The 22,632-nt window shown below is 40.4% G+C and overlaps 1 long non-coding RNA gene across 2 annotated transcripts in view; it reads left to right on the plus strand.

The window, feature by feature from the left end:
* Positions 1 to 21,494, plus strand: part of LOC115646457 — a 32,114-nt gene extending 10,620 nt beyond the window's left edge. Inside the window, exons 2-4 of one of the 2 annotated variants that reach the window (XR_003999030.1) lie at positions 295 to 371; positions 681 to 740; positions 21,274 to 21,494. This is a non-coding gene — a long non-coding RNA (uncharacterized LOC115646457). Of the gene's footprint in view, positions 1 to 294; positions 741 to 21,273 lie in introns of both variants that reach the window. The other variant, XR_003999029.1, reaches the window with a different exon arrangement.
* The last annotated feature ends 1,138 nt before the right edge of the window (positions 21,495 to 22,632 follow it).

The following is a 22,632-nucleotide window of genomic DNA, read 5'->3' on the forward strand; positions in this document are numbered from 1 at the left end:
TAAGTCTCTGCAATGGCTGCAACACAAATAGTAGTTAAATTAGATAAATTTAATTTTAAATTTATAATAAATTCTCTTTCTTTCTTTCTTTCTTTCTTTCTTGGTTGTGCATAGAATAATAGCATTTCTTCTTTGACTCTTGACTACGTTGCAATAGCTTTATACCATTTGGATATTGTATGTGTAGGATTGTAAATTATTTCCCATGAAGCTTTTGATTGATTAGTTGGGATATTCTTATTCTTTATTGCTATAAATAGCAACGCTAATTATTGCTTATGAATGATGAGATAGGCTGCAAGAAGAATTCCTGGAACCGGATCCTGCTCCCATTGAAGTCAATAGCAAAACTCCCGTTGATTTAAGGATCGGTAAGTAGGTTCCCTGTGTTCACCGTGTGGGGAAAATCACACTGCATATTGGCTGGGTACTAAGATCGCTAGATAGTTATCAGGAATCTGCGATGTTAAAAGGAATAATATATCTGAAAAGATCAAATGAGCACTGAATGAAAGGGGTGTGATTACAGGAGTGAGTATGTTCTTTCGAATGATTTTTATCTGCATCGTGTATATGTCGGTTAGGGAGGTAAGTTCAAGGTCCAGTGGAAAGTTTCTTTTTGAATACTATCATATAGCATGCTCCTTTCTCCAGTTTTCTTTCTTTTTTTTATTATTGAGGCATGACTGAAGCTGAGAACTGGCTCTTCTGATGAAATGAGTGAAAATAGTTGTATCAAGGTAAAGTATGATTCAGAAGATAATATTATTGTCATGGAGTCTAGAGAGGAAAATGGCACGTTTGGGACCTGGTAAACAATGCTAACAATACTTAATAAAATTAGGAAAGTGTCATAAGCAGAGAGCTGAAAAGAATGGAATAGGATACAAAATTCTGCACCTATCAGATGGAACCAATGCATGCTCACTGATAGCCTTCATTTTTGTTAGCCAGTTTTATCCCCAACACAGTGTTCTGCAACAATAATGCATGATGCAGGCTATTACCAATGGCTGTCACAGGTTCAAAAAGTTACACTTACACATGAGAACAACCCAACTCGTTGAGTTTTGGACACAAAGCTCTCTGGAGACATTCACAAATTCACTTGACTTCATAAGGGCAGGATTACTTTCTGGACAAGAGGGATTTTTTTTTTATCATGCATGTATATGGAGCCTAGCACAATGAGGTCCTGGCTCCTTGACTGAGATCTCTGAACACTACCCCAGTACAGAAAACATTTTTACATTTGGAGCTCTGATATGTGAAAATACTCCTATAACCAGCCAGCGATTCTTAACAGCTGCACAGCTGGGGATGCTCAAATTGCCTAGTTTATTTCTTCTAAAATACATAGTGACGAGACTCATTAAGGGCCATATGCTGCTCTCTGGTAAGACACTAGCAAAAATGTGTGTTACATCCCCACCTATTGAATGACACAAGATAACAGGTTAGCACTGCTATTTAGGAATGAATATTTCCTGTAGCACAAGTGATAGCGATTATAGTCTGGAGCTGACAGTTCACAGCCTCAATCCCTGCTGATGGGCAATGCTGGGCTGTTGCATAAATTACTGCCTTTATCACCAAGAGACCTCAGGTCTGCCTTTTCCAGGCCTATGTGCTCAGAGGAAAACAAAACTATAGAAACCAGTCACCTAAGAGGAAAATGGAGAGTAAGAGAGAGAGAGAGTCCTTCTACATAGCTTTCTGGGGATCTGCATAGCTAAGGCCAGGGTTCCCTAGAGATTCCCAACTTTGGCTATGTGATTAGGCCACATCTTCTGTCTACACTGCCCTGTCAGCCTCATCTGGTAGAGGGGCTACTGTGTCAGAAATGCAGTTGTCGCAAATTTGCTCTGATTTTAGTTATGCTTCCTCCCCCGCATCCCAAATTCCTGGTCACATGAATAGAGAGTGTAGGTACCTTGGACATTTAAAGAGAAATAACTTGTGTGTTTAACAGAAAGCAACTTCTTTCCCCTTACCCATCATGTCTTCTTTTATAAACCCACTCTCACAAATGCAGAAGACAAGCAGATCTGTCCATTTCTGAAGGACAGCAAAATGCTGATGGAACAAATATTTGGGAAAGGAGACTTGCTGCCAAAGCTATCCTGAAAATAACTGATTTATTCCCAGATGGAGAACTCATTCCAACTCCTGAGATCAGCAGTGTGGATCCAAGAGAAAAATTGGCTCAGAGGAGCTTATTCACTCCCTAATCTACACACACAAATCTGTCTTGTCTTAAATGAAGAACGTATGATCTTTCGGGCAGGCAAAATGTCTTCTTCTCTATGTTTGTAGAACACATAGCATATTGGGGTCTTGATCTTATTGGGATAGCTGGGTATAGTAATAATAGGAATTACTGAGAATATGTTCCAATTATGTCTTTCACTTTTGATCCAAATATATCTCTGTTCCATATGCTTATGTTATTTTTCACCAAATACTGCACCCAGGATCAGGCCTATTGTAATTAATTGATATCCTGCATGGGAAAATGTGAAAATGATTACATAGAAAATAGAATAATTGGATAGTTAGACACTTGTTAAATTAATTCCACATACAATGACATTCCCTGGCCTGTTATTTTCCTGATGTACCTCGTTTAATGTCTGACCCAGTGCCAGCTGAAGTCCATGGAAGGCTTTGCTTTGACATCACTGGGAATTGTACTGCATTCTGTGCATCTTGTAGGCTATTCGGGTCTTGGCAGGCTAAGAGCTGTGAGGTGAAACCTCCGCTCATCTGTTATGAAAATGGTGGTTAGATGTGGGGAAAGTTTACTCTAACTATATTTATATTATAAGTAGTGGAAATAACAGGGTATGTAATGGATTTAGTTGAATATTGGGTTATATACAGAATATACATCAGGGATGGATGTGGTATGCTAATTTTATCCACACTGGTGAACCAGAGAACATAGAGATCTGTGAGATTAGAAGGACCTAAGAGATTGATTGAGTTGTGTGGTCACTCATCTCACCAATGGGCAGAGTGGGCCTTGTAAAATGCATAATGACGGTATAGTGGTATACCCAAATTTGAAAAACAATCCCTGGCTTGACATTTGCATGTGGGATAAGTTGTTGTCTGAGTGCATCACTAAGTACTCTGAATATTTGATGAGTAACCTACTAACTCTGTCCAGATTTGGGAACTAGGGAGGAAGCATACAGAGTGAAAGGGAGGCAGGAGGGAGTGCAGAGGTTGTGGAGAGGATGGAGTGATGGAGGTGGTTGGCCGTGGAGGAAGGGGCTATGAAATAAAAAGGAATAAAAAATAAGTAAGGAAATATAAAGTGATGCAATAGGAGGAATTTAACCCCCTAAACCCTAAAGCAAACCTTGCTGGTAAGGATAAAGGGACTTGGCCTTGATTTTCTTCTCACGTACACTGGTATAAACAAGTAATAACTCAGTTAAAGTCAATGGCGTCACACCACTGTAAGTCTGGGATAGGTGAGAGGAGAATTCCGCTTCTTGAAGTCAGGGGAAGGTTTTCTGTTGACGTCAGCTGAAGCAGGATTGGCCCTCAACGTACCATTTGACTTTCATCCATTTTGTACATTGTTTACATGACAGTATTAATCAGAAATGATCTCTGTAATGTTTTAACAATGCATAAAAACATTGAAAACGTGGAAACACTTCAGTTGTTTTTGGTCCTTTGCCATTGGGCGCAGTCCATTTCTGTGGCCATGAGTTGGTTACCTAAGAAACCACAATGGGATGGAGTTTGACTGGCTATGCTGTTAGGATTTTGGATAGATTTGGAGTAGCCGAGGTGCATATCATACACACATATATACATTGATATTTTTACATTAGTGAACATAAATACAAATGGAATGCTTGACACATGAGCTCAGTTAGAACAGGAACATAATTTGGCTTGCTGCAAGGAGGAATATTTTTAAAAGTGATTCAGAAGGAGATGTCAGTATTGGTTAGTTATACCAACAACTTTGCAAAGAGTACGTTTATGTGTTTATGTGATGACGTTATTTCCAACTACTGCAGTACAAACGACAAATAACACCTGGCTTGCATGAAGGATGGAACAGTTACTGAGGCAGCAATTTATAATGCTCAAGACTGAGGTGCAAAAGATCACACAGTCATTGAATGAAACCGCACACACTCTATTTTATTACATTTTTCTGTTTTTCTGTATATTGGTGTAAACATCCTTTGTGTGGGCTGCAGTGGTGATTTTCTTTAAAAGCCTGGTAGGCCTGGTCCTGACTCATCCAAATCAACAGTCATGCCATTGAGTTCAGTGGAAGCAGGAAGGGGCCTCACCAGTCTGAGTATGTGAAGTAGAACTGTTGACATTTTTTCTCTGAAAAATGGCATTTTGGCCAAAATGATTTTTCTGATGTGAAAAATATTAATTAAAACTGAAATTTTCAATGAAACATTTTCAGTGGTTGAAAACATTTTTGTTTTGTTTTTTCTTTCCTTCTTTTTTCTGGGCAACAAATGGGGGAGAATGTGAAAAGCATTTTTTTTTCCAGTTCTTGCTTTACTCAAAAACCAAAAAATTCCAGCTAAATGAAAATGGATAAAAATGCTTGGAAAATATATGGCATTGTCTGATCAGCTCTATAGTATGGTGACCAATCTCTTGATCCTTCTCTCATTGCAGACAATGGCAAAAACTTCAACGGGAGCTGGAGCAGATCACTGCTGCCAGCTTTTCACAAGCAATAGCACAATAGGACAACAAGGTGTAATTTAACATGATAGTATTACTTAACTATGGCCACGTCCAGACTAGATATTAAAATCGATTTTAGATACGCAACTTCAGCTACGGGAATAACGTAGCTGAAGTCGAATTTCTAAAATCGAGGTACTCACCCGTCTGGACGGCGCTGCATCGATGTCCGCAGGTCTCCGTGTCGATTCCGGAACTCCGTTCGGGTTGATGGAGTTCCGGAATCGATGTAAGCGCGCTCGGGGATCGATACATCGCGTCCAGACTAGACGCAATATATCGATCCCCGAGCAATCGATTTTAACCCGCCGATGCCGCGGGTTAGTCTGGACGAGGGCTGACACACACAGACATACACATATAAAACAAGCAATGTGGGAAGATGTTTACTTATGCAATATGATTTTTCAGTTTGCACAGAACCCTTTAAAAGATCTGTTCAATAGCTGACATGAATATGTGAGTAGAATGATTGTACTTAAACTTTTGAAACTATATTTCAGCAACAATTTCCTTGTCTACAACTTTACAAGGCTGTAAATAGCCCCTGTGTGCATAATGAATTCTGACATCATAGGCCAGGCCACTTATACACAGCAGGTTTGCCAGAACTTTTATTAGCAAGTATACCTTGAGGCTAAACAACTCCCCCCCAATTTCTATTATAAATGTTACAATAAAATGTTCCTTTGAGTTTTCCTTGTGTTCCATATTCCTTCTTTCTTCCCATTCCAAGTAATTCTTTCTGCAGAGTGTAGGAATTTGATATAGTCAGATTACACAGAAAATGTGTTTTTGTTGCAGACATATTGGATATTAACTATTATTACAAGGTGACTTTCATGGTTAGGCTTGCAGGGTCAATGGAAGAGGGTGGCAAAGAATAAAACCAAGATTTTTTTACTCTCATAATACTGCATTGGTGATCACAGTAATTCCTATATGGTCTAAGATTTATATGCTTTACCTTTATTTACCCAAATGGTGAGTCTAGTGAAACTTAAATATGTTACTATGTGGGCAAAAAAAGTGGACAGAAAGGATACAAAATGAAAAAAGAGAATGCAGGGGGGAAATTATGTACCTTTTAGTGGAATTATTTTGTAATGAAATTATTTCTCCTACCTGGTCTATATTCTTATTTGCCTATCCATCAGTGATGTTCTAGGTTCTTATATAATACACAATAAAAACAAATGTAAATATAATACTGCTTTTTTTTTTAAATGTTAGCAAGTGTATTTTCCACACAGTGCCTTACAGCAAACCTATACCCTGACACCAAGGCCGGATTTCCAATTGGGCACAGTAGGCATGTGCCTAGGGGTGCGAGCATTCTAGGCGCACCTCACCTCTCCAAAACTGTGTGCAACATGAAGGTCAGCTTCAGGGTGTGTGTGTGAGAAGATGCTGTGCCTAGGGGTATGTAAGGTGTAAATCCGGCCCTGCCTGACACTTACAGCTAGGTGTAGCACTTACTTTAAGTCAACCCATTTTGTTCAATGACACTGTTCCTGGAAGTAAGAAATAGCCGTGATTCAGGAAAACAAGGAGGCCTGTGTTCTATTCCAGACTCAAGATTGTTGGTTAAATCACTGAAGAAAAGCTCTATATAAGAGCCAGGTATTATTATTATTTTATTATTCAGAAAGCATTTGCTTTAGTCCCATTGACTAGTTAAGTTAAGCACCTGTTTGTTCCCCTAAAATGAGGCCTATGTCTAGTTGAAAATGCTATCTAAGTGCGATCTGTCCTTTTGTCCTATAGTATAACACTGCAGTGCTTACTATGCACCAAAATAAGAGAGCTTGCTGGTATTAACTGTGTTATTCCTGCTGACTCCCCAAGCTTTTTGGATATTTTTATGATGAGCTGAATACTAGATCGAGAACTCATCAGTAGCCACTCAAATAACGCCTTCCACTATTTTTATTTCATTATCTCTCTGTTTTCAAGGACCTTTCATATATACTCCTGTGTTCCTAGATCTTGAAACACTGAAATCACAAGTTCTGCATATGCTCTAGATTTACAAACTCCATGCCCATGTCTTTTTAATCAATTTAAACAGATGTGAAGCTACATTCTTTTTCAATTAGATTTGGTCTGGGTTTTTTTTTTTAACACCATAATATGTAGATGAGAATTTTAAGATTGAAGTAGCCAATATCTAAGTTATGACAGCATCTTAACTCCTATGATGCAGCAAAGCTCAGCTGTGACTCTCTGAGAAAATTTTAGCTTCACTAATGGTCTCTCTAACCAGAACTGATTTTCTTTTCCTTTTATGAACTCATTGAGTGAACACGAAAAGTGACAGCAGAGTTTTGTTTGGCCCAGTTCCTATGGCAGAGAAGCATCTTACTAGCTTGTTTTTTCCCCTCAGCATATTGTAATTTTCATTGTTATTGAATAGGTTATCAAGAGGTCACTGGGCTAACTGGTTGTTTGGATTTCCTAAAATTGTGCCCCTCCCTAAACGTGGCTAGAAAGATTGTTTACAGACTGCTCTGTGAACCTGGACTGCACACTAAAAATTGCACACAATGCTACTGCTATTTTGGTTTCCCCTTCCCACCCTCCCAGTCAACCTAGGTATTTCAGAACTATGTGGGGTTCATTAAGATTCTTAAAAAAACAGAAGACAAACTTCAGAAACTCACTACAGATTCCTCAGTTCATCCTTATGAGATTTGCAATAAAGAAGTGCAGTGCAGAATGAGAGATCTTTAAACAAAGGCTTAGTTGTTTATAATTGGCCTTTAAAATGGCATGGTATTGTGGTGAAGGAATTAGACTGAGACTCCGAGCTGTGTTCATTTTCTCTGACATTGACTTCTTATGTGACCTTGGGTGAGTCACTTAATCTCTTTGGGCCTCAGTTTCCCACCTGTGAAATGGGAGTGATAGCACTTCCTTTCTCCCACTGTTCGTTTGTCTTGTCTATTTAGACAGTAAGTTTTTCTGGACAGGGACAGTCTCTTACTGTATGTTCATACATCATCTAACACATTTGTCACTAGCACCTGCTGCAACTGTGGTGCAACAGCATAGAATACTGTCCTGGGAAGAGAGCCAGCCAATGAAAGGGTAGCTTAAACTGGGGTGATATCTTGGAATCTGCCCAAAGGGGGTGGTTAGAGAGGAAGGAGATGGTTAGAGAGGAAGGAGGTGAAAAGGGACTGCCCTGGGGGCAGGGGAAGCGGATTTGCTGAGAAAGCTGTATTAGAGGAAGCTGGACCCTGAAGGGCAGTGTGCAGGGAGCCTTGTCACAAGGGGCATAGACTGCAAGACAGGTAAGGTTGACACTGACAGAAGGAATACAGTTTGGGCACCTGGGAAAAGGGTGTGGCTCTCCAGGAGAGGAGCTGTTGTTCCTTGGAAAGAGGTATGGTCACCACAGTGTCAGAGCAAAGGTGCATTGTAAACCAGAGAGAGGAGATCCTGGGCAGGATGGGTGCAGCTGGACTTTGCAGGCAGGGAGAGAAGGATTTGATTCCCTCTTGGGGTGACATTGAAAAGACTTCTTCTCTTGTGATGGTAATTTACAGCTTATTATTTTCCTAAGCAAGTATTTAATGTTACTTTATATCATATGATTATTCTGTTATTAGCATTCATGCCCAATTTATGGGTTTTCCTTTTGTAAAGTTTAAAAGTTAAGGTTATCCACATTGTATTGGGTTGCCTCTGAGTCTCCTCACAGGGCTGGGTCACAGCACACTTATTCTTGGTCCAGGTCACTAGGTGCTATCAAAGTACAATCAATCAATACTACTACTAATGCTGGCCCAATTCTGTTACCACTAAAATTGATGATTTTTATCATTGATTTCAGTGGGAGCAAGATCAGGGCCTACATTTGCAATCACTTCCATGATGTTTTAATGAATATTGGTCCAATCTGTACTCTTTGTTGTAGTTAGAGAGGCTATTCCATGGGGAAGGCTTACTCAGGTGGATATTCTGTATTACTACAGGACTATACAAACCTTCAGGGAAGGTACTGACCAATAGCTTATAGGTATGCTGCTGAGTGAAGTACACAGCACTTTCCAGATCTGATTCAACACTTCTTAACACCACTTTGTGCCAGTGTCACGCCACTGAAATCACCTAGTTAGGGTTCTTGAGCTCATAATGGCTTTTACTTTTTACGTTTTCTCAGTAAAAATGTGCATTTAATAATATGGCCCATTTAAGTTTCCCCTGAGTTGAATGTGCTTTGGATGTTGGATCAGGCATTAAGAGATGAGCGTGGAAGGAAAAATCTAGTCAGTAGAACTAATTTTAAGCTTTAAAATTGAAAAAAAAACCCAACCTATTACCAAAGAGTGACTTTTCTTACTTTGCACTCTTCTTGAACTTGAAGTATATAGAATAATTCATGCCAACAAGTAACACTTAAAATCAGTCTTAACTCTGGCTCCTTTTCCATTGAAAAAAACAGAATAACAGCCTGAATATGTAATATTCTTGATGTGTTTGGTCTCACCCATTTGCACCATCAGGATAACATTAGAAAGTCCATGTTGTTGTCAGATTTACAGTTTGCTGCTAAAACATTTTGCTTAGGAAGGAATATGGGAAATAGATATTTTATAGGAATTAATACCAATGCCTCTCAATTGTATAGGTATGGGCAGGAGCGCTGGCAACCTTTTTGGCAAAAAATGGCACCCCTGGCAGAGGCAGCAGAAGGTCACGCCCCCAAAATACCGCCGACAGTGGCGGCCAGATGTTCAGCCGCTGCGGTCGCCACCCCCCAAATGTCAGTGCCCTAGGCAACCGCCTAGGTTGCCTAATGGGTTGCGCCTGCCCTGGGTATGCGGAGTTTTCCAAGGGGACAGCAGTTTGAGAGCACTGCATGGAAACTGAGTACTCAGGTTTTGATGCTCTGGAAATCACAGAGGTTTCAAAGGTGAGGGTGAGTGATGCTGGAAATGATAGAATTATGTGCTTGCTCCAGGTGTGCAAAATGCCAGGGCTTTCTACCTGGATGCTTAACAACTGGAGCAGCGAGAAATCAGCTGTCACATGAGGTTATTGGACACCACCTCTGCAGACATGACAAACCTGCAAAAAATAAAAAATGCAGAAATTGGGCTTGTTTTTGGCTTAATTGGCTTTTGAGTTGCTTGTTGCCTAGTTTTTGGCTTGTAGCTTCTTGCTTGTTTGGTATGTAGCTTGTTGCTTCTTTTTTTTGACCAGCTCCCAGCAAGTGGGGGCAAGGGCAGGCAAGCAGGGCAAGGGGCAAGCAGAGGCAAGGGGTGAGAATCAGGGGTGCACAGTGGGTCCACCACAATCCCAGATTGCACACCGGGTGGAGGAGGGGGGAATGTAGTCACATAGAGCATTGGTGTTCTTAGGGATTGGCTTGTTTTGGCCTTGTTATGAAATGGGATTAACTTGATTTTTGGTTTACTGTGAAAGTCGGGCTGCTTATTTACCGCATGAAAGTTGGCAACTGTGCACCTCTGCTGTGCCTATTTTTTACCAGCTGTCACAGTGTCTCTCCTCTTCCCTGGGTCTCAAATATTATGCAGGAAGTTATTCAGGGGCTACCTGGTGATCATTAAGCTGTAGGAAGAACCCAGAAACCCATTGCAAATGCAAAAGGAATTTGGACAAGTATTGGCAAACAATCACGTTACTTCTATCAGACGACCTCACGAAGGGTACAGAAAAACTGTTGAAAAATGGAATTTGCACCAAATAAGTTGCATACTATCATCTCCAAATTATACACTTTGTATAAAAATGGAAGACCCCGTCAGGAACCATAATTTGCTTGCCACCCAGAAGTGGACAGATCACCTCAGTGACCCGCACTGTTGGAAAATTGTGATCTGTAATTGGAACATAGCATTAGAAGGGAGACAGTAGAGGATGATTTCTGGGTAATGGGCTTGCTCCAGGGTTGGGGCACATAGTGGGTGTGGTCAAATGAGGGTTAGGGCAGAGCATTGCTAAGTTCCAGCAATCTCCAACTAGTATAATGTCTGTCATGGTTATAGTCAGCTGAGGTAGTCTGGAGCATATAACTAGCATTAGTTAAAAGTTTTCCCTGAAAACATTTTTTGAAGGAAAATTGGGGTTTTGATTGTTTAAAAATGTTTGTGGAATGTGTCTCCTTTCCTTGAAAATTTTCATTAGGACATCGAAAACCTGAACACCATTTTTTGTCCCCAAACTAATTTTTCTCTCTCTATTTTTTGGCAGCCACAATTATTATTTATTTATTATATTTTGCAGTTTATAGGTTAACTTTTTTTTATGATAAGTCAAAATATCCCACAAAAAAACACCACTTCCTCAGTTTTCCAACCAGCTGTTTATAGAACTAACCCCAGCATTGGGGATGACTAATTTGCATCTCCCTCTCCCTGCAATTCCCACCAATTCTCTTGAAATTTCACACCATACAACCCTTCCCAGAAAAATTATCTTGGAAAGAAAAAGAGATTTATGAAGCCTGATTTTCCACTGCTTGACACCTTTTATAGTCGTTTATACCTGTGCCGTGTAACATGTAACATACCACTGTTTTCGTGTGGCACCATTTTGCTCTCACTTTGCCCTGGTAAGGGCAGGGCAGTGGCGAATCAGACCTATGGTGTTTAAGAAATTCCTACTCATTGTCTTTTTGAGTACTTTCCTATTTTGGAACAATCCTTCTACTGACAAATGGGCTGCAGATGCCAAATGTATTTTGTTGTCCTTGCTGAGGAGAGGTGCTGTGCTTAGTGGGGTTATTTTGGGGGTGGGTGTTAGCGGGGGCAATCGGAGATACATGACAGAGTGTGGAATCGGTTGGCAGGCTTTGCCAAAGTGTGCACAGTAAGGGGCCCAAAATAGGGGAGGGGAACAAAGATGTTTGCGTAGCCCCTTTATGCCCTCAATCCTAAAACAGGTTGTGGCTAAAGGCTTGTTCCTGAAGCATAAGGGTGCAACAGAAATCAATCCTCCCACTTTCATCATAAGAACAGTATCACGCTCCAGTGGCACGTCACATAACTCTGATATATAACAGTTGTGCTGGGACTATATTCCCTTCATCACTGTTACTTTGGGTAGATATAGACAGATACAGAAAGAAAAAGTGGCTCCCAGCCATGGCTCAAGGAACCTATGCCATAAACTGCAAAACCATATATAACTAAATAGCCAGCCGAACACAAAACTCCCTTCTCATTCCTCACCCCTATTTAAAACCATTGGGGGGAGAGGGAAGAAGGCACGTAGCTAGCTAATAGAGCTAGTCAGAAAATGGAATTTCATTGCATGCAAAAGTGGGATATCTTGACATTTGTTTTCATTCAGAATAGGAACAAAACATCCAAATTTCCCTCTGAATGTAAAATCTGGAAAATTTCTACAACACAAATTAAACATTTTATTTTGATAGTGTACATAATTCAGTTTTGATAATGTTTACACAATGTAATAGCTAAAATAACTATAGTAGATAACTAAAATATCAATATTCAGTATTAATATTAAAATAAAAGTCAGAATGTAATATTTCAAATGATCAAGTCAAAATGAAATGTCTTTCCTTTATTGAAACAAAAACGTTTCAACATTATTTAAACATTGAAGTAGACACATTACCACAGAATGTTTAGATATTGATGAAACTGCATTATCTAATGTAAACTGTTCCTTCAAGAATGCTTCTACCAGGTCCAATAGACAGACGGATGAAAGAACAAGAATAGATTATCTAATGGTAATAAGGTATTAGATTCAAGGGTCTGTCTGATAACTGAGGTAATGGGACCTGATCCTTGTTTACATTAGTCCTGTTTATGCCACTTTGACAGTGTAAAGGGATCTAAAGTGGAAGTAAATCATATTTACTGTAAATAAATTTACATTCATGTTAAGGCCCCTCTGCACTGCCAAAGTGGCATAAAGAGCCATAGTGCAAATGAAATCTGGCTCAAAGTCTTCAGTTACTCCAAGCAGAAGTATTCATTTTTGCTTGTCCTTCTTAGACCAATATGGTTTATTAATTGCAGAGAATATTGTCCTCTCATTAGGGATATCAGTTCTTCACATTTGATCTTATTGTCACGTGCACTGCTTTTTTCCCTGAGAGTCTTTTTTTCCTGCCAACTCTTCTGGTTGTATGTACAGATGTTCATTGAGAGAAATAATCATAAATTTCATTACTTGCCCGCTTGAATCATTGCTGTTAAAATTCCACTCATAACATTTTAAAAACCATTGTAAAAACTAAATTAAAATGAAGCAATTTATTTTTCATTATTAAAAATGGTATAATATTTTACTCATACCAACAAATCCTGCCATTTCTTGGAGATAAATGGTCCACACCATGAGGTTTTTCAAATGACTGTATGACTTCCATTGTCTTTTATTAAAGGTTGAGAGCAGGCTAAAGGCTGTCCAAGGCTATCCAGGTGTATTGCTGTTATCTTAAAAGGCACCTGAAGGCTGCAGTGTTGCCTTGATTATCTACACACCTATAGAAAATATCTGCTTGATTTTTATGGGTGTGCTGAGTACAGAATCGTAAAAGAGACAATAAAGGCAGTCTCTGTGTGAGTTTCCCAGACCAGAAGATGAGCTCTGTGTGGCTCGAAAGTTTGTCTCTTTCAGTAACAGAAGTTGGTCCAAAAAGAGATATTACCACACCCACCTGGTCTCTCTAATATCCTGGGAATGACACAGCTGTGACCCCACTCATAGAGACTGTAAAAGGCAGATGTGGGAAAAGAAAACTACTGAACTGAGGATGGAAGCAAAAAAGCCATAGCTTGCTTACACTGTGTGATTCAAGAGAATGGAGGAAAATGATGCAGCAATCTGGAGATATTGTCGGGGGAAGTGTGCACAATGTTCACAAATTATATGTTTCTAACCAGAAAGATCCATCTTCTGGCAAGGATATTCAAGGAACTGATGCCAAAATCTTTGGCCATTATTATCTCAGAAGATAATTATAATATTTCAGAAATGTATGTGCTGTCTGTACTACTACACGTTTTATGAGAAAGGAGATGGAAGGCCAAATGAGGTCTCACATGGGAATGGACCACACGATTTTCTACGCATCCTGCTGGAGCGGGAAGGGAAGGAAAGGAGGGCAAGGGCAGACTTTATCTCTCCATCCTGTGGAGTTAACAGGGAGCATGCCCCCCAAAAACCTTTGTAACGCTACCAGGAACATAGGGTGCTCCTGGGGAGCCAGTGGCAAGCCTACCCATCTGCTATGGTTGGAGAGCAAGGAAAGAAATGGGAGGATGCTTCTTGGGTCTCCTGATCTCCCATGACAGTGTGACTCCACTCAGCCTGTACCCGGCTCAAAAGAGACCTGTTGGGGTGGAGGAGAGCTGAACCTTATGGTGGGGGATTACATACAGGATAATGTTGTCAAAGCCACAAGAAGAAGGATGCTGGATTTTCTCACAGGCTTGCAGGGTGATGATGCCACATAGATTGGCAATTCCTCAACCATACCCGTCTGCCTTGCCCAGCTATATTTCACTGCCCCAGATATGCAGAGGACACTTTAGAATCAGAGGATGCTGTTGCTGTCTAAGTTCCTTGCCCTCAATTGCCACACAAAATGTCTCATTTGTGCATTTATTTAACTTTTTCCACACCATTCAGAGTTTTTTTTCTGATGGGCAATGATCAGGCTCACAGAAACATTAGTACATTAGTATTTCCATGACAGATTTCTTCACCATCTTGAATTAAAATTTTGGAAATAACTTTTTTGAAAAAACAGTCATTTAACAGACACATATCTTTACTCATTGATCATGATTTGGAGGATCTGCCAGTATCACTTATGAATTCCGTGTGAGATTCTGAACTCTCTGTATTGTGGCATATTTCTATTATGATAGGTCCTGCGCTTTCTCCTCTTGTGGGGGTTTCAGGACACCATTTCTCAGCCCTGAACTGGGGTATCAACTGTCCCACTAGTGTCCGAGAAAAGGGGAGTGGAGAGGGAGGGACCCGGGCCCACCCTCTACTCTGGGTCCCAACCCAAGGGCTCTAAGGATAGCAGTAAACCACTTGAACTAGGGATTCCTTCCCCTAGGCTACTTCCCTTTCTGGCCCTTCAGCTTGTGGGGCTTCCTGCCCTCTCTCCATTTGGGCCAAGTTTCTCCCAACCCCTTGTCTCTGTGGAGTCCCTCTGCTCTGCACAAGTCAGGTTTCCCTTTACCTAGGGTCTTGGTCTTCTGGCCCACCACAGCACTTCTCCAAACTGCTTTCCTTCAAACTGCTCTCTGCTCCAACACCAAAGCACTCTGCTTCAACTCCTCCAACTGTCTGATTGGCACAGTTTTTTTTTAATCAGGTGATTCGCTTCATGTGCTCTAATTGGTTTAATTGGTTTCAGGTGCTCTAATTAATCTGCAGCAGCCTTTCTTCCCTCTACAGGGAATAAGGCTCTCATCATTCTGAGGCTTACATATCTCCCATCGATCACTCTCCTGTTGCCCTCTGGCTGTGCTATATCACAGTATGTACCTTCACTCAGCTGCAGTCTCCATTTTGAATGTGGGAGCTAGTTACCTTTTCTGTGGTTTCTTTCCCCCTATCTTGGGCTGAGGCCTGGTGTAGCTATACTGAAAATATAGCTTGACATAGCTAAATTGCTCAGGATGAGTGACATAGCTATGGCAATCTAACTCCAAATCAATGGAAGAATGCTTCTGTCATCCTAGCTACTGCCGCTCTGGGAGGTGGACTACCTATTGTCACAGAAAATCTTCTTCTGTCACTGTAGGAAGCATCTACATTATGGTGTTACTATAGTGGCATAGTGACAGCATCATAGCTGTGCTGCTGTAGCACCTGTAGTGTTGATGTGGCCTCAGATTCCAAGGTTTAGTGACACAGGGCTGACAATAGCTGCTTGTTAAGGACTATAAATACCCGAATGGGCCTCGCTTAGGGAGAACAAAAGAAAAATCTGCCTCTTAGAGGAAACCAGTTCTCTCCAAATCCTGTCAACAGGGGGCCTGGAGAGTGGAAATTCCCCTAGCAGGATGAAGAAACAGGTGACCAAACCAGGTTATAAAAGGGCTCATGGGGGGAGACTCACAGAAAATGTGGGCAGCAGCTGATCCATTTGGGATCTTTAGTCATTTTTACCAGTTCCAGAAGAGGGAAGCTGCTATAGTAGCCTGATGAGGTAGGGATGAGCCCTTCCTATCTGGACACAGATGGCTTCCAAGGGAAGGGTGAGTTGCGGGGGGAAGATTGTGTTCTGGAAGTTTGTCATTTTCTGTATAATCTGTACTTTGTTTATTTCTCGTGCTTAAGTAAAGAGCAATAGTGTGTTATAATCCTCTGCAAAATAGCTGTGCTTTTCATGTGTCACACCAACCACATGCCTCTTGAGGTAAACCAGAAGGCTCACACCTTTAAATGGAGTTCTGAGATAGAGTGTGTTTAAGCCACGGGGAGAGTCTGAGGAGTTAGCACTGGTTCAAGGGCTGGTCAGCTCTCAGAAGGGAGTACTAGAGAGAAGATCTATGCACCAAGAGTTTGCCCAAACAGGGACAGTGCCTGGGCTCTGTTGAGACTTTGAACGCTTAAAATACCTGGGATTCAGAAGCTGGGTCCCCTCACAACAATCTGGTGAGTGGCCAAGAGGAGGGATATTAAACAGGACTCGTGACACCATTTCCATTCGAGTGCTTTGAGATGCTACCTGGAAGTCCGTCAAGAGCTGGTGAAATAGGCCAGGATTTTGCAACTTGGATGCTGAAAAGTACTTATGTCCATATCTGGGCAGCTACAGTTTCAAGCACCTGATTTTTAGAGGGTGCTGAACATCTTCAACGCAGGAGTTGTGGGTTCTCAACACCTCTGGAAGTCATGCCACGTATTTATTTATTTCCTTTTGTGTTATTCACTCAGCTCTTGTCCTTTTGTTCCATGAAAATCTGGTAAGAAATTTTTCATCTTAAAAAAACCGAAGGCCCGATCCAAAGGCCATTGAAATCAATTGAAAGATCTTTCCATTAACTTTAGTAGGCTTTGGATCAGACCCTAAATAAACAAAATCCTGGATTGCCACCTATGGTGATAATGGTTCTTTGTTCTGCCCTTTAATGAGTAATGATTATGTTATGAAAATCCTTATGCAACTTTTGGCATAGTTAGACATCGTATACTAGGCCTACTAGAGATGTGTAATCTTAGGAACACTTAGATGGTTTCTTGGGTTGTGTAACAAATAATTATGGAATCTTGCTGAGCCTTGCTTTATTATTACAGGGCTTCAGGCTCTTACCCCCAGTAGCTCTGCATGTTTGTTAATATTTAAGCTATCTTGTAATTTGGGTAAGTAATAAGGATTTTTTTTCTTTAATTTTAGCTTCAGTAATAATGATTGCTGGGTTGGGGTTGGGGGGAAGAGTGCAGTAGATGCTAAATATTTTTGATGGCATATTGTAATTCTTTTTTGCTGATTTTATATATATATATATATCCTATCCTCCATGAATTTGTCTAGATTTTATATATATAAATCACTTGATGATTACCTGTTCTGTTCATTCCTTCTGAGGTACCTGGCATTGGCCACTCAGAAGACAGGATACTGGGCTAGATGGACCTTTGGTCTGACCCAATATGGCCATTCTTATGCTCTTATGTTCTTAATGTGAAACAAAGGTCTTCCAAAGCCTCTAGTATTCTTATTTCCTAAGGAAGCAAATGATAAATTATTTGGAAAGACCTTGATTTTTTAATAAGGCAGCTTACACAGGAGAAGAAGATAGTTTACCCGATTGAAATTTTTCATACATATAGATGGACATCTTTCAAATGCCAGTCTTGACTGATTAAAACTCTGTATTAAGAGCCTGAGCCAAAGCCCTTCTAAGTCAGTGGAAAGACAATCACTGACATCAATGGTTCAGGCCCTAAAAGTACATCTACACAGCATTTTGGGCTGGGCAGGAGCAAGCCTCCCAGTTTGGGTTGATAGACTTGGACTAGTGGGGCTCGCATTAACACTCTAAAAATAGCTGTACAGACAGCACTTCGAAGTTACAGGTCAGAAGCCCACCCCCTTCCTTAGGCTTCAGAGCTCGAGCTCCAGCACGAGCCACAACTTCAAAGTACTATCTACACTGCTCTTTGTAGAGGTCAAACATGAGCCCTGTCAGCCAGGCCTGGGATGCTCATTCCCACTTGTTCCAAAATGCTATGAGACACACCCTTATTGTTCAGGCAGAGAATATCTGCACTATAGACCAGTGTGGATGAAACAGCACTTGCTTCTGATGCCTCTGCTCTGTCCTGTTGCACCTTAGAATCTCTTACCATACCTGGCCTAATTACAAGACACATCTTTCAGTTATTTCATTTAGACTTCTGAGAGCCTGTTACCTCTCTTCAGAATCGGACAAACAAATCTGTGTTGTCTCCCCTAGCATATCTCAATCAAAACTCCAATTTGATGGCAATTTAAAAACCCTTCTGCATGTCTCCAAAGCAGCCAAGGTACTGCCCAAGCATGGAATTTCTGGTGAGTGAGGCTAGGAGGCTGCTGCGCTCAGAACTCAAAATGGCCCAGATATGGTACATGAAGGCTCTATGGATGGGACTTTCAAAATGGATCAATGTTAGCCTCTCAGGGGCCAGCCTGCAGTACAGCGGGTCTCCTGGTAACCTAATGAGCACAGCTGGTCTGATAGCAGCTGTCTGATTGACTGAGTGGCTGCAGGAGTCAGCAGGCTGATAGTTAAGCACAGAAGCAGCAGCATGCTCCTTGCCTGTGGCTGTGCTTGTTCCTGTCCAAGCTGTCTCTGCCCCTGCTCTATCTTGTACCTGTTCCTGGCCCAGCACCCAGCTCTGTCCTGCCTTCTGACTTATGTCTCTGATCGTTGGCTATGTCTCCTGACTATGACTCTGGTTAACTGATGTCTATGACTCTGGGGTCATAGTGGACCACAAGCTAAATATGAGTCAACAGTGTGATACTGTTGCAAAAAAAGCAAATGTGATTCTGGGATGCATTAAGAGGTGTGTTGTAAACAAGACACGAGAAGTCATTCTTCCACTCTACTCTGCGCTGGTCAGGCCTCAGTTCTGGGCGCCGCATTTCAAGAAAGATGTGGAGAAATTGGAGAGGGTCCAGAGAAGAGCAACAAGAATGATTAAAGGTCTTGAGAACATGACCTATGAAGGAAGGCTGAAAGAACTGGATTTGTTTAGTTTGGAAAAGAGAAGACTGAGAGGGGACATGATAGCAGTTTTCAGGTATCTAAAAGAGTGTCATCAGGAGGAGGGAGAAAACTTGTTCACCTTAGCCTCTAATGATAGAACAAGAAGCAATGGGCTTAAACTGCAGCAAGGGAGATTTAGGTTAGACATTAGGAAAAAGTTCCTAACTGTCAGGGTAGTTAAACACTGGAATAAATTGCCTAGGGAGGTTGTGGAATCTCCATCTCTGGAGATATTTAAGAGTAGGTTAGATAAATGTCTATCAGGGATGGTCTAGACAGTGTTTGGTCCTGCTATGAGGGCAGGGGACTGGACTCGATGACCTCTCGAGGTCCCTTCCAGTCCTAGAGTCTATGAATCTATGAACTCTTCAGCTTTGAGTTCTGACTCTTGGCTCTGATGCTTGGCTTTGCTCCAGGAGCCCCTGCTTGGATTCAGCTCTAACACGTATAAATGTTAATCCAGGTATTAGGACAGACTGACTATTACTTGGTTGCTGATATATCCTAACTCTGCTTCCATTACAATCATTACATTCCATTAAAATTCCCATTGACTTCAATGAGACTGGAGTTCAGGCACTGTTGAGTACTTCTGACAACTCTAACCTGTATCTAACTGAAGGCAATGGGAAGATGCCCCAGATCTAAAGATCACATATAGCTTCCAAGTACTCTATGAAAGCCCAGGTATACCTGGCTTTTGAAATATGTAGCAAAGATCTTAAATCAGGGGCATAGCTAAATGAGACTAGCAGAAGTGGAAGTTTGAGAATTAATTGTGATGGTTCTCAGGTTACCCAGGATCGTAAGTCACATCAGTACCCTTTGCTTGCTTCCATCACTTGGCAGTCTTGCTTGTGCTTAGCTGGGTGTTAGCTCCTTGGCACTATCAAACTGTTAGCCCACAGGATAGTGCTTGAGTGGCTATATCAGCCCTTCCTTTTCCTGGTAGTTTAACAATAGATGCACCCCACTCTTCAAATCCCTTTGAAGCTTTCCCCCTGATGCTGGCTCTTCACAGAATTATCAAGCCAGCTTGTATGATTCAATTTAGGATCAGCACTTTGCTTAATATCATAGCACTCAATTATATTTATAGTGAAAACAAGAATAAATTTGTTATCAAAGATTCAAATGATAGTGACTAGGAATATTGGAAACAAATCGTTATATATAAAATAGAACCATAACTCGCTTTCCTAGAAGGTATTGTGTTTACTCCTAGACTGAATAATCAACCCCATGCTTGTTTTAACCCTGTGTGCTGCTTCCCTGTTGACTTCATATCTCTTTGGTAAGATTTGACTTAATATGTAAATAGGCATCCATTGTGTTGATTTACAAAGGTTAATTTACATCCTGACTCAAAGAAAGGTGAATAAACGTCTGACAGAAAACCTGTTTTTCACCTATGCTGGTGACTAATACTTTGATACGTATCTAAGAACATATTTTCAGTATGTATACATAACTCCTTACTTAGTATCTGTACATACATTTCACAATTATATTAATAACTAGCATGACACTGGCTTTCATTTGAGAACTCAGACATTCTTTGGTGAACCAGAATGTACATACCAGACTCAGAGTTGTAAGTTAAGCATAGGCTTATGTGCTTTGCTGAATCAGGGCTAAAGTAAAGGGTTGCTGAAAGACAGGAGGGGCAGATGGGTGTTATTCAGAGTGGTTACATAGTCAATTTCACCCTCTGCACACCCACCACTGTTCAAGAAAGCAAAATTAGGAGAGCCTCTCACTAGTTTTCTTATTTCAATACACAGTACTTCTTGCCATTTTAAACCACTGGTGCCCTTTTTTGCTTTAAGACCAGAAATCGAGCCCTGCAAACCCTTCTTATGCAGCAGCCCTCATTCAAATATAATAGACTTTAAGGGTACTCCTTAGGTTAATAAAAATATTTTTATGAGTAAGACTTTGCAGAATTGGGCCCTGTGTTTGCAGTTCAATCATATTAACACTATAACCTAGATTTCCTTGTTATCATAATATAAAGTTTCTTACTACAGGAGGTTTATTTTTTTAATTGAAGACTTCTATTACTTACACTTTTCCTGACTATGTAAGTTCAGACTTTTTGGCACATGCTGTATGATGACATGCCAATAAAGAGCCACAGGATTTTAATTTGCAACTAAAATAATATAAATGTATTGATAAAATTTCTTGTAATTAGATAAAATAGCTCAAAGATTGCAACTTTATTTTAACAATGTTTCTACCTGGCTGCCATTTAGAAAATATTTAATTCCCTAAAATTTGTTTTATTATTTTTCAGGAAGAAGATAGAAACTAGAGAGGAAACTGATCATTGGATGCAAGAGCAAAACCACAAGGAATTCAGTGGCACTGCATAATAATCTTGATTTTGGTATTTTGTATAGGTGGACAGAATAAAATCAAATTACAGATGTTGAATCAAATAAAAATAAGATGAAAAATAGTATTTGATATTATTAGGACCATCTTTTGTACTCTTTACATGAGAACATTCTTTAAGGAGGCACTTTCAAATGAAGGCAAGTATCTACTATTTAAATATAATCAAATATCTCCTGTATGTACAAACTGTAGTACAAGTCCAGTAATCACAACAGGAGGCTTCTTAAACTGGGTTACCAATCAACCTTCTTTTGTTAGTGTATATGCATAACGTCTAAGGGCTCAGCTCTGTCCTCCAATGATCATCACCATGTTGTAGCTATCTGTGTAACCCGAACAATAGCTGGACTTACATGATCAGTGGAAATGATACATATGAATTCATTGAAGGTTGAAATTGAACCCTTAGGACTATATTTTCAAAGCTTTGTGCAGTGATGGGAATGTTTAAGTTGAACCCTTTAAAATCTTTTCACTGGAGACTGATATTCGGTCAGAGGGGGAAGAACACACTTGGGTGTTTGCCAGGCTCATAGACACCCCTATTTATCATACAGGAGAGGGATGACTTTCCTCTCTGATGCGGGATAATTATAAGCTTCTGCCATTGCAAAAAACCAAATCCTACAAGACACACCATGCCTATGGGCATGATTCTCCACTGCCCTTCACCTTGTGCAACTATTTAAATCTATGCAAAGGGAGTACAAATTGGGTGTAATACTCTACCGAATTACATCGGTAGCATTTTACATCCATTTAGCACAGATGGAAATGTCTACACAAGGTTTAAAGCAAAGGCCAATCAATCCCACAAGGGCTAGTCTAGTATAAGAGGAGCAGAATTTAACCACTCAGCATCAGAGATTTTTATAGTATTCAGCCCTTCGAAGCAGTAAGATGTTATCCAGTTTAATATAGCAATAGAAAGATTTCTGAAGCGGATCCTATTTACTAAGTATGGCCCATATTCTCACTTTATTTCTGGAGTGGAACTTTTATTGACATCTAAGAGAATGCTTTACAGAGACTGATGGGAACATTTGACCCATATGTTCTTGAGAAACATTCTAGTGAATATTGTTGTTGGCTATTTATTCTTGCTGTACATGGGATAGACACTGGGGTTCACTTTTTTAAAAAACAGTATGAGGCAACTTAAAAAAAAAGGACAAATTCTAATTAAGGTTTTCCTGCAAAGAAAAGTCCATACTGCATTTCTAATAACTTTACACACACAAAAAAAAAGTTTGAA

Source organism: Gopherus evgoodei, chromosome 2 (assembly GCF_007399415.2).
Source record: "Gopherus evgoodei ecotype Sinaloan lineage chromosome 2, rGopEvg1_v1.p, whole genome shotgun sequence".
Classification (NCBI taxonomy): Eukaryota; Metazoa; Chordata; order Testudines; family Testudinidae; genus Gopherus; species Gopherus evgoodei.